This window comes from Phragmites australis, chromosome 16 (assembly GCF_958298935.1).
Source record: "Phragmites australis chromosome 16, lpPhrAust1.1, whole genome shotgun sequence".
In the NCBI taxonomy this organism is placed as follows: Eukaryota; Viridiplantae; Streptophyta; class Magnoliopsida; order Poales; family Poaceae; genus Phragmites; species Phragmites australis.
In genome coordinates, this window is record NC_084936.1 from 24084827 (window position 1) to 24096965 (window position 12139).

Here is a 12139-nt window from a genome sequence, read left to right on the forward strand (position 1 = left end):
ATATGAGTCATCCTTTGTCAATTTTGGGCTTCTCCCCCTTTGTGAATATTGGCATCCCTAGGCATCTTTTTTCTTCACTAGGCATGCCTCTTGCTTTGGTCGTCAAATTTTTCTCCCTTTGTCAATAATCTAAAAAAAGGGCTACAAACACATATTGAATTCGAGAAAAAGCGTTATAGCACATAGGAGAGTCTCATAAATTATGATTCATAGAATGATACTAATTGAAAAGATAGCACTTGTGAGGATACAATTACAAGAATATGGTACCAATTAAAATGAAAGTACATGGATCACAATTCATAAAACTCATATAATATGATTTGAACTCCCGCTATATATGTGCATACATATGATGAGACCCACTTGTGAATACCACTGGTAGGAATATAACAATATATGCATATTTAGACTATAGATGTAGGAAATTTAAGTCATATCATACATGGAGGTAGCTTAAATGTAGAAATAAATTAACAATGATAACAATTGAAGACTTTAAGCATTGCATACCTCCAGAGACGTGTTGATTGCTCCATGAGACTATAAAAGATGTAGCTTGCAACACATGTTAGTCTCAAAATCAAAACCCAAGGATATGCTCCTCTAAATACGTGCATACAAGTATTGAATATTTGCGAGACATATGCACTTATTATTAATAACAATAGGGAGGATACCCTATAGATTGGTTCGTGGCACATAAAAGATACCAATTACGAAACTAGTGACATGAAAAAACTTACAATTAATAAACTACGTAGGTTGCTCATAAGAAAGAGAGAAACACAAGCAACCTACCATATGAAAATCTACACTAGATATTGCAATAAATAGAAATATGCACCTGCATAACCTAGACAAGGCAAATGAGCTACAACAATTAATTTTTTTTTGCATGAACAAATATCTAGCTACTATTTACCTCTTTTACCTTTGGATGAGGATTTGGGTATATGATGATCATGATCTTCATTGAAGTGCCCAATCTTGTATACTTGGCTTCTTTGCTTAAACTTTCACTTCATCTTGTGAGCCAAGTCTCTATATCTGAGAAACCAAGTGGAGAAGTGCCTTGGTTTTCATGTGATAAGGCATTGACAACAGTTGATGTATTTTGAACTTGGTTAGCATGTGTTTGTGGATGCTTGTTATTGTTCATGTCTAACTCAAGTCGACGGTGTTTGGAATTGGTGAATTCTTCTCTGTACGCAGAAAAATTACAAACCCCGGAAGTTCCGGTGTTTACCAAAAGTTTCAGTGTGGGTAGTGTATACTCGCTGGACTATTTCTTGCAGAGAGTAATTTTTTGAGCGAAATTGGAGATCATTGCACCGGAAGGTCTGATGATGTGGTGGCTACACCGGAGGGTATCACCAGAGCATTTTCAGTCCTAAAGCAGAAATGAAAGCGAACACCAGATGGTTCGGTGATGGATTTTGAGAGCGCCGAAGTATTTCCTACATGGAGGAGATTTCTGGCGCCAAGTCTGATTATGTATGCTGGATAGTCCAGTGTTGTAATTGTGAACAGCAGAGAAAGCACCAGACCTTTTATTACAGAGAGGTTGCAGGAGGGTGGTTCGATGGATTGGCACACATCGGATTATCCGGTGATGGACATGAGATCACCGGAAGCTTTCACTGGACCTTTTCTTTCAGAGAGAAAATTTTTACTAGAACAGATAATGTTACACTCACCGGATGGTCCGGTGTTTAGGGAACCCACCGGAACATCCGGTGTTCATGTTTTCTACAGAATATGCTTTGAGTTGATGTTTTTGATTTTGTGCTAACCTAGAGAAGTTTTGGAGTGTAGAGAAATGTGTTTGCTTGTTTTATGGTGTGTATGTGATGGATGCAACTTAACGGTCGATGGTGCGTGATTGGGGCTAAGCGGGTGCTTGGTGCCAGACGATCAAGGAGGGTCTCGCGGAGTCAAGGGTGATCCTATATGTATACATGAAGGTCAACCAAAGCATGAAACAGAGGATGAAAATTGCGTGTTGACAAAGTCAAGAGAAGGGGAGCCAGTGCAAGTGACAAGGCAGCTCGAGAGATCAGGAGCGGGAGAGACTTATCGGTGTTCAGGATCACAAGAGGGAGGATATGTGTCATCATCGGAGTGCTTGCTTCAGGTGGAAGCAAGTGGCGGCTAGTCACGCTTTGAGAAGCGTGCTAGGATTTCACGGTTTGGCCTCAAAACTGTGGTAGGACTGGAGGAGTATGTGGCACCATCGCGAAGCTTGTATTACCCTCCGTCTAGTTTCACTCTCTTGGTTCTCTTGCCTTGTGTGCTAGTTTTTTTTTACCGGTTTTGATTTTCGTTTTTATTTTTGGGCTGAAATTTCAACATCTTGTGAGATCATTCTTCTGGTTGCCAGAGGTATAAAATTCAAATACACACGCTTATGTGATGGGATCTTGAATTTCCTTACCTCTAGACAATCAATTTGGAGAGTCTCATTGTTCGGTGTTCATCTTTTCTTTTTTCTTTGCTAGTTGTGATCTTTCGAGTGCTAAGACATATAGATTGATCTTAAATAGAATCTATGGATCATATATCATCCGTGGAGTCGTGTTGTTTCAATTTTCTCTTGTTAAAACTTCTCTTGATTTTTGTTTCCGCTTGAATTTTTGATGTGTGTTGGGTGATCCAAATAGGAGAAGGCCATCGATTTTGTAAGAAATTTGTTGAGGAGCCTATTCATTCCCTATTCGTCAATCTTGTTCCTACAATTGGTATCAGAGCTGGTTTGATCATTTATTGACCTTAACCGGCTTTGTGATTCGTAGGCAACATGGAGAAAAGTGGGAAGATTTCGCTGTTTGATGATCGTGATTTTTCATACTGGAAGGTATGCATGGAGGCTTATCTTTTAAGCCAATGAAGTACAATATGAGAAGTAGTTGATTCCAACTACGAGATCCCTAATGCTCGCACAACTCAGGTTCAAATCGAACAGTATGAGTCCAACAACAAGGCCAGAAATATTTTGTTCAATAGCCTGAGTCGGAATGAGTTTGACAGGGTCTAACACTTCCGTACTGCCCGAGAGCTCTAGAATACTCTTAGTGTTTTTCATGAAGGCACTAATCAGATTAAGGCCAGACGCCAAAGCACATACAACCAAGAATATCAAATATTTGTGCAAGGCCCTGGATAGTCTTTGGATGCAATGTTTGCTCGCTTTGATGGGATTGTTAGCAATCTTGGATGAACTGGTGTTTTGTCCTATTCTGATCATGAGAGAGTGATCAAGCTTCTCTATGCTCTTGACCGTAGCATATGAGAAGTAAAGATCTCGAGCATTGAAAAGTCTCCAAGTCATGACACGTTGATTTGTGATGAGCTCTTCAGCAAGCACAAATCTACCGAGATAGCCAAGGAGGCTCGGATCTGTCTCGAAAATCCCATGTCTCAGAACATTGCTTTGGTTTCCAGATCTGGTGGTGGAAATTAGTCTGTAACTGGCTTTTCTTATGCTAATACTTCATCGAGTGGATTTGCTTTGTCTTCCTTGATTTCTGTCACAGAGGAGCAGGTGAACGCACTGGATGATGAGCACCTTGCGCGGATTGCGAAGAAGTTCACCCACTTCTACAACAATCGTTGAGACCAGAGGAGGGGTGGTTCTCGTGCTTTCTTTGAGTGCGGCGACACTACCCACTTTAAGGAAGACTGCCCCAAGTTCAAGAAGAGGGAGGACAGCGACCACGATTACAATAAGCACAAGAAGAAGAACAAGAAGCCCTTCTTCAAGAAGAACCGTGACAAGATGGCCAAGAAGGCAGCTAAGGCGGCTTCTAGGGCATTCGTGACGGCTCTCAGTGACATCAACACTTCTTCCAGCAATAAGGAGAGCTCAGAGGATGATGAACCATAAGCAAAGAACAAGAAGAAGGCCAAAGACTTCACTGGCCTATGCTTCATGGCGGATGACAACAACGACGATAGCGACCCTGAGCTGGATCTTTTCGAGATATTGTCTTCCTACGACCAGGTTTCCATCTAAGTCGATACCTTGAATGATGCTCTCATTAGTTAGGATAGGTTACTAAAGAAAGATGTGTGTGAGTTGAAGGATCTTAGGCCTAAGTATGAGTCTGTCTCTACTGAACTTGCATTATTTAGGTCTAGGTCAGATGTTGAGGAGTGTGAGAGTTGCCTAATTGTCATGGCTGAACTTGGCGAGCTTCATAATGTGCATGCTCAAGTCGCTAGTCGACTTGAGAGTGTCGAGAAGAAGGTCCTTGAGGAAGAGTCTATGTCTACTCTTTTAGGTGCTTGTAAGAATTGCCCTTTACTTGCAATGGATGTTGAACTGAAAGACATGCGTATAAAGGAGCTAGAGTCTAGATTCGAGAGTGCTCAGAGTTCTAAGGATGTGCAGCCAAATTATTTCACCTGCACCATCTTTCAGGACAAACTCAGTTGGGTTAGAGGGCAAGTTCAAAAACTTTTAACTGAGAATGAGTACCTCCTTTCTCTGGTGGAGAAGTGCTCAGAGGGAAAAGGAAAAATGAATTTGATTTTGGCCAAGATCAAGATGTGTGCTAACAAGCCGGGTTTGGCTCTTGAGTTGTGTTTTGAGAGATGGCTTACAGTAGGGAGAGTAAGACTGTGTTCACCACACATACTACCTTAGAAGCTGAGAAGTCCAAAATCAATATCACACCACAACCCATCAAGAAACACATTCCTCAACCCACAAAGAAGAAACTCGCACCACAACCTAAGAGGGCTCCACAGCATAAGATGAGAGAGCCTGCGAAAGAGCCTCGAGTGACCGGTAGTTGAGTTCCCAAGAGACGCTATCACTGCACCTACTGCCAGAGAGAGGCTCACTTGGTTGGGTTTTGCTTCCGTCATAAGAGAGATGAGTGGCGTGAGTGAGAGTGAAGCACCTGGGACATGTATCACCCCTCTGTTGGTGTACATGAGTCTTTTCTTCGCTTCCACTCACGAGTTCCTAGCGCTTTTCAGTCTCTTCCTAGAGGTGTTGCCCGACGTGGATTTTGCAATGACTCATATGATTTTGGTCCACGTGTAAGAGGTTTTGAGTCTAAACACTTTGACGAACCACGTTTTCCTCATCATGGAGACGAAATACGCAACTTTCAGTGGCTGGCCTGGTCTATAACCTGGCCGTGTAGAAAAACCTGAAAGTCATAAGTGACATGTCATAACTGTGACCCGTCACTTGTTATATTCATTAGTGATGGATTAAGTTTTGATCCGTCACCAATAAATAATCTTATTGGTGACGAATACTTATTCATCACTTATGACTGGTTATCAATGACGTGTTAGGGATAAAGGGTGCAGAACCCATCACCCATATCGATTATGATCTGTCACTTTTAAGTTTTTTTTTTTAATGCAGCGATGGACCTTTCCACTCTTCCGCTGAACTACTCAGATCACACGATCTGCTGCTGCACTACTTACCATTCAGGATCTCATACTCTTACGTGGGCAGGCTTTGACCAAAGAGGGCAACCGCGTACCAGGAACGTTACGCGGGCCTCACAATGGTGACCAGCTGACCACCACGCATGCGTTTCACACCATGCGGACATTTCTACCGCACCACACGGAGCCTCGCTTATTTGCCGGTCTAGTTCGCTGTTCCATACATGTAGACTTGTGCGTTCCCGAGTCCTGATGGCCTCTCTCTCGATCCCGTCCGTCTATGCACAGCACTGGCAGTCTAGAGCAGTAGAGCAGCACAAGTCCAGCAAGACATGTGATCAGCCACCGCCGAGCACCGAAGCAGGCACTAGTCTAACACACAGAGAAGGCAGTGGAGTGGAAAGGACGTTGCCGTCTTACCGACCGAGCTGAAAAATGTCGTTTCCTTTCACTCGTTTTTCACATGCCATTGCATTGTGACGCTGAACGACGCGGCGTTAGGTCATTCAGCGTCACCAACTACGGACGACTAGCACAGGTGTATCGAAAATTCAACCTCCTACCAACCGTGAGAACTGCAGAAGGTCTCGCTCATCAACGGTAACTTGCACTTGCTGTTTTCTACTCCTGCGGAAAAAAGTTCAGACTTGAAACCCATGCGCGTCTTCTCTTCGTTGTCCATTCAAATACGAGAAAAGATACTCTGATCTGAAAAATACAACTGCCACACTGGATGGTCTTTTGTAGATTTTCGCAAACTGGAGTTAATTTATACTGGTCCATAGCACATAGCGCGCGGGTCTAGACTAGGACTGGCAATGAGTCGGGTCAGGTTCAGATGGAGCAAAATCACATCTGATCCAAAATCCGCCAGCCACAATCCAACCCGAACCCGAATTATCAAACAAGCTAAAAATGAAACCTAAATCCGAACCCGTCAGACGTCCATCGGGTTTTGATACCTGATGGGTTCAGTTCAACATTAGCACAGCAGCACCACAGTAGCTCACCACATCTTGGCGCTAAGTCGCTCACCTTGCGGATCGGCCAGCGTTGGACTTGGGGTGCGGCGGGACATCGGCGTGTCGGCGAGGCCCAGATCCATGCACCTCCACCACCTTGCTTGCCCTCGCATTGCCCTGTGCCACCACCTTCCTGCCGGCCTTCACCACGGTCACCCGTCTCTGCCCTCCCCCGCTTCTTTTCCCACACAGCCCTCGTCACCACCCTTGCCGGCGGTGGCAGCCGCGACATCGGTAGGGGAGAATGCGATGGCCATCGTGAGGAGGAGAGCGCAGAGTAGCAACAAGAGAGCTCGGGCGGCGGCGATGCATCAGCATCACCGACCACTGAGGGGTTTGGTTGGGCAGCGAGCAATGCGTCGAGGTCAAGCACTATAGGTTGTGGCGGCCAAGAAGAATTAATCAACTAGGGTTTTCACTTCTCCGTTCATGAGCTGGACCGAATGCTATGAAGTGGGTTGGGCTACTACTGTACCAGCTGACCAGTGGGCGAAATGTAAAATCCGAACCTGACTTGACGCAGCCCTATTCAGGTACCCGACCCACCAGACTCATGAGCGAAAATTTAGAATTTAAAGCGGAGCTGTCGGGTGCAGAATCCACAGGTACCCGAACCCACGGGTCTAATTGCCAACCCTAGTCTAGACTTGTGCCTGCCACTATCAGGGACAACAACCGTGAGGCTAGGAACGTGCTAGTAGCGGGATGGTCTGCTCGCGGTGAGTAAGCAATCGACTCCCGACCTCGCATCATTTATTTTTTCAGATAGCCTTGAGCATTTGTGCACCATATTAGGAGGACAACGTGTCTGTCATTTGTGGAGCTTGAGACTTTTTGAATCTCTTTAGTAGAAGTGTATATATATGTTATAGGTCTAGCGTGCGCTTTAGGGTATATGTGAGTGTGGTGTGCTTTTGGACGTGCGTTCAGATACTACATCTTTTACCCAATGTTGAGGCTTTACTACTATAGAAATGGTCATCAGTGGTGGTTTTTGAACATCTATTGATTACTCGGCACTGATAGTTATATGACTATCACTGTCGGCTTGTTAATCGATACTGATAATAAATATCAGTTCCGGTCCACAGTAATTAGTCGACACTGAAAGGTTCCTGGGAGAAAAATAAAAATAAAAATAAATGATCTGACTTGAAAATTTTGAATCGGCCTGACTACCGCCGCCACCATTGTCCCGATCCGATGAGTCACCAATCGAATAGCAGAATGAAACAAGAATGAGATCACACAAATACAATTTTATTCCCTGCACAATTTACTAGTGATTTTATTCTCTTGAAAGAGACAAGACAAGAACATATCGAGAAAAGGAAATGTTCTTACTATTGATCAGTTAGCTCATGTAGGCAACTTTTATGTTCGTAATGCAATTCATGACCCATCCACAAACGTACTCCATATGGCTTTGCTGCTTCAATAACTTCACTCCGGTTCAGTCAACAGTTTATTTATGTGATATCCATAGATCGAGACAAGAACAGATCAATTCTATGAGCTTTCTTAATTTCAGTTGTGCAAAACAACAAACAGTGTGGCGCATGGTTCGAATGACCTCACCTTGGGCTTGATGTCCAGGAATGAGTTGATGAGGATTTCGTCGGCATCCTCCAGCCCCTCGAATTGCCGCATCGATGCATTAAGGAACACCAGGCACCAGTTCGGTCTCGCAGCGAACGGTGGTACGTCGTTGGGCCCAAGCTCCACACCAAGCAGTCCTCGTGCGAACAGCTTGCGGCCGTCCATCACCGGCACCTTTGGTGACAGCACTAGGGTCCTTGTAGGAATCAACGATGATGGAGACCGTGTTCAGGCCAGGACTCGATGGCCGGGCGGGCATGGCTGACCCCCCACCGGCCCGTCTCCTAGATCACGCCACGTAGGAACATCACCCTGTACCTCCCTCGCTCGTCTAGCTCGAAGAACTTGTCCACCCTGAGCCCATCCGCTGCACGCACCAAAAACCCCTCTCCAAATTACACACCCAACGTAGAGCTGAAGCTTGAGGAGACGGGATCAGAGGAAGAAGGGGTCAGGGGACGCACCGACGGGGAGGACGAGGCGCCTAGTGGGGGATCAGATAAAAATGGTTGAGAGCATATGAGAGTGGTCGAGAGAGATGAGTGGATGAGAGTGCAAGACACTTACAAAATATCAGCGGAGATAAACTGGCCAAGGGGATGCAAGCAGACGTAAGTCAAAGATCCATTCAACTAAAATTTTGGATCCGTTCAAACCATTATTGTCGGCTCGAATTATAAATCGGTACTGATATCAGTTTATGTAAAAAAACCAGCACTAATACTGAGTATCAATATTGGTTTAATCTACTCAATCAATAATCGAGTGTGAGATGTTACGAATCGATACTGATACTTCATCAGTACCGGTTTTGCCTTAGCCGACACTGATGACTCAGTGCAGATGATCCATTCTGTTGTAGTGCTAAAGAAAGTAATGGTGAGGTTGTCCTGTTCATCAGAATCTGCAGTGTCCTCGATTTGTTGAGCACGACCAGCGTGTCACGATAGTTTACTTGACTAACCCGTGTTAGAATTAATTGGGAACGGTATGGGTACATCAAAAATTAGGAAGATGTCAAATGAAGTTAGGGTTCTTGGACTCTTTTAGCGTGTGTGGGAGCTGGATCTTGATGTTCGAAATCTTAGTTCCTACTGCTCAACAATACTATAATCTTTAATATTTTTTGATTTTCATAAGAACCTTGATAAACCAAGTTGAAATGTGCTTTGATTTATTTGTGATGATTGATTGACAATGTTGATTGAGTGGGTCTGATAATTTTGAGACTACATGAGCGTATCTATGTATTGCAATTATGATCATGACTAACTAAATTTGCAGAGAAAATAGAGTTGGAGTGTTTTTGTCTATGAGCTAGGAAAATTGCACTCCTAAGATGATTCGACGCTTGAGAAATTGAACTCGTCGGATGGTCCGGCGTTTAGAAGAGTTTCATGCCGGAGCATTTCAACTCAGAAGTAAAAGTCGAAGTACTCGCCGGATGGTTCGGCATTCAGACGAAGTACACGATGAAGTATTTTTTTCAGAGAGGTTGCAGAACGTGTCTAGGATAAATTCTACACGCCGGATGGTCCGGTGATAAGGTGAAATGAATGTTGGACTAATTTTTCCAGAGAGGATGCAAAGTGTGTGAGGTGAAGATGTACACGTTGGATGGTCCGGCCTTTGAAGTATGCTTACCGGATGCTTCGACAAAGTAAATTTTCCAAAGAGGGTGCAAGATTGCCCCTGGCGAGATTGTACTCACTGGATGGTCCAGTGATAGGCTTTGTGCACATCGGAGGCTTCATCGGAGTGTTTTCCAGGATATTTCCAGCAGAGGAAATATTGCATAGGCCGGATGGTCCAATGTTCAGAAACCAGAACATGCCGGAACATCCAACGTTAATGTTTTTTCTGTGGGATGTGCTGTGCAACAGAGATTTTATTTTCGACTAACTTGTGATGGAGTTAAATGATGTTGGAAATGCATGTTTGCTTGTCTTGTGTTGTACAGGTGATGAATGCAACATGGCAGTCGACGACGTGATGATTGGAGCTAAGAAGAGTGTTTGGTGCTAGACGATCGAGGATGTCGGGTGGAGTCAATGGTGATCCTAGCTATGGAAGTGGAATCAACCAAAGCATGTGAAAGTGGATGAAGACGACGTGTTGACAGAGTCGAGCGAAGGGAATGTCGGTACAAGTGACAAGGCGGCCTGAGAGATCAGGAGCGAGAAAGACTTGTAGGCGGTCAAGATCGCAACATAGAGTACACGTGTCAACACCAAGATGATTGCTTAAGGTTTAATTAAGCGGCAATAAGTCATGCATTGAGAAGCGTGCAATGCCAGTTTCATGGTTTGGCCTTAAAAGTATGGACGAATGGAGTGCATATGGCATCATCGTGAAGCTTATGTCAAGGTGAAGCTAAATCATGAATAAGCCACGATTGTTCGATGGACGGAGCAAAAAATAGACCAAAATACTCTGGTAGTTTGTAGGGGGGGCATTAGAAGAGATGGGTATTTTAGGAAGAAGGAAGCTTAAGAGCTAAGCTACATCCATAAGCCTATAAATAGAGGAGTTGGGTTGTGTGGGTGGCTTGAGCCTGCCATTTGAGCTGTATGTGGTTGAGTTTTAGAAGAGGAAGAGATGAGAGCCTAGTCATTGTAATAGATGAGAGCTTTTTGAGAGAAAAACACTTTGAAATCTGTCAAAATAGGGCGTTCCTCTTTAAGTAATGAAGTTTGTGGTTTTCAATGCTTGTGTTCTTCTCTTTCTAGTCTCCTTCTATTGGCTCCCTTGCTTTGGTTGTAGGTTCTATGATTTTCTTGGTGATTTTCGTTATTCTGGTTAAGTTGTAATTTTTTGACCTTGTTGAGGTTATTCTTATTTTTACTAGAAGCATAAAATTCATATCAGAGGTGGTTTTGAATTCCCTTGCCTATAATTATTAACTTGAAGAATTTCTTCAATTGGTGTTGTTGCTTTCTTTCTTTGAGACATTTTTCTTTAAGTAGTGAATTACCTCGCGCCATGACACTTGATATGGTCTTCAACTGAACCTAGGGTTTAGATCCATACAAGTGGAGCATATTTTCCTCGAAGATTTTTGAAGGATTTTGTGTCTCTCTATTTCTACTTCTGCTCTTTGTTTGAGGTGCGTTGGGTGATCAAATAGGAGAAAGCCATCCAAGAAATTTGGTGAGGAGCCTATTCACCCCCTCTAGTCGTTATTCTTGGTTCTACAATTGTTATTAGAGCCAGTTTGATCACTTGTTGATTTTAACCGGCTTTGTGATCCGTAGGCGACATTGGAGATACATGGTAAGATCCCGCTCTTTGAAGGTTGTGATTTTTCATACTGGAAGGTGCGCACAGAGACTTATCTCTTAAACTAAGGAAGTGTTATATGGGAGATTGTAGACTCCAACTATTAGATTCCTGTCGCTCACACTTCTTAGGTCTACATTGAACAATATGAAGCCAATAGCAAGGCTCAAAATATACTATTCACTAGCTTGAATCATAATAAGTTTGATATAGTTCAGCACCTCCGTACTACTCGAGAGATTTGGGCTACTCTTAGTGTCTTTCATGAAGGCACTAACCAAATCAAAGCTTAGCTTCAGAGCACATATAATCAAGAATATCTAATGTTTATGGAAGGATCCAGAGAATTTTTAGATACTATGTTTGCTAGGTTTGGTGGAATTGTTAGCAACCTTAGATCCATTGGGGTTTTGCCATACTCTGATCATAAGAGGGCGACCAGTCTTCTCTATTCTCTTGACCATGGTATATGGGAAGTGAAGATCTCGAGCATTGAAGAGTTATCTAGTTATGACACATTGACTTGTGATAAACTCTTCAGCAAGATTAAATCCACAGAAATAGCCAAGGTGGCCAGAATAGGCCAAGAAAACCCCCTGTCTCAGAACATGGTGTTGGTTTTATGACTTTGTGGTGGTAGTTAGGCTAGAGTTGGCTTCTCTTATGCTAACCCTTCACCTGGTGGATTTGCTTTGTCCTCCTTGGTTTCTATCACTAAAGAGTAGGTGGACACACTTGATGATGAAGATTTGGCTTTGATCGTGAAGAAGTTCACATTCTTCTATAACAACCAGCGAGACCGGAGGAGAGGTGGTTCTCGTGCT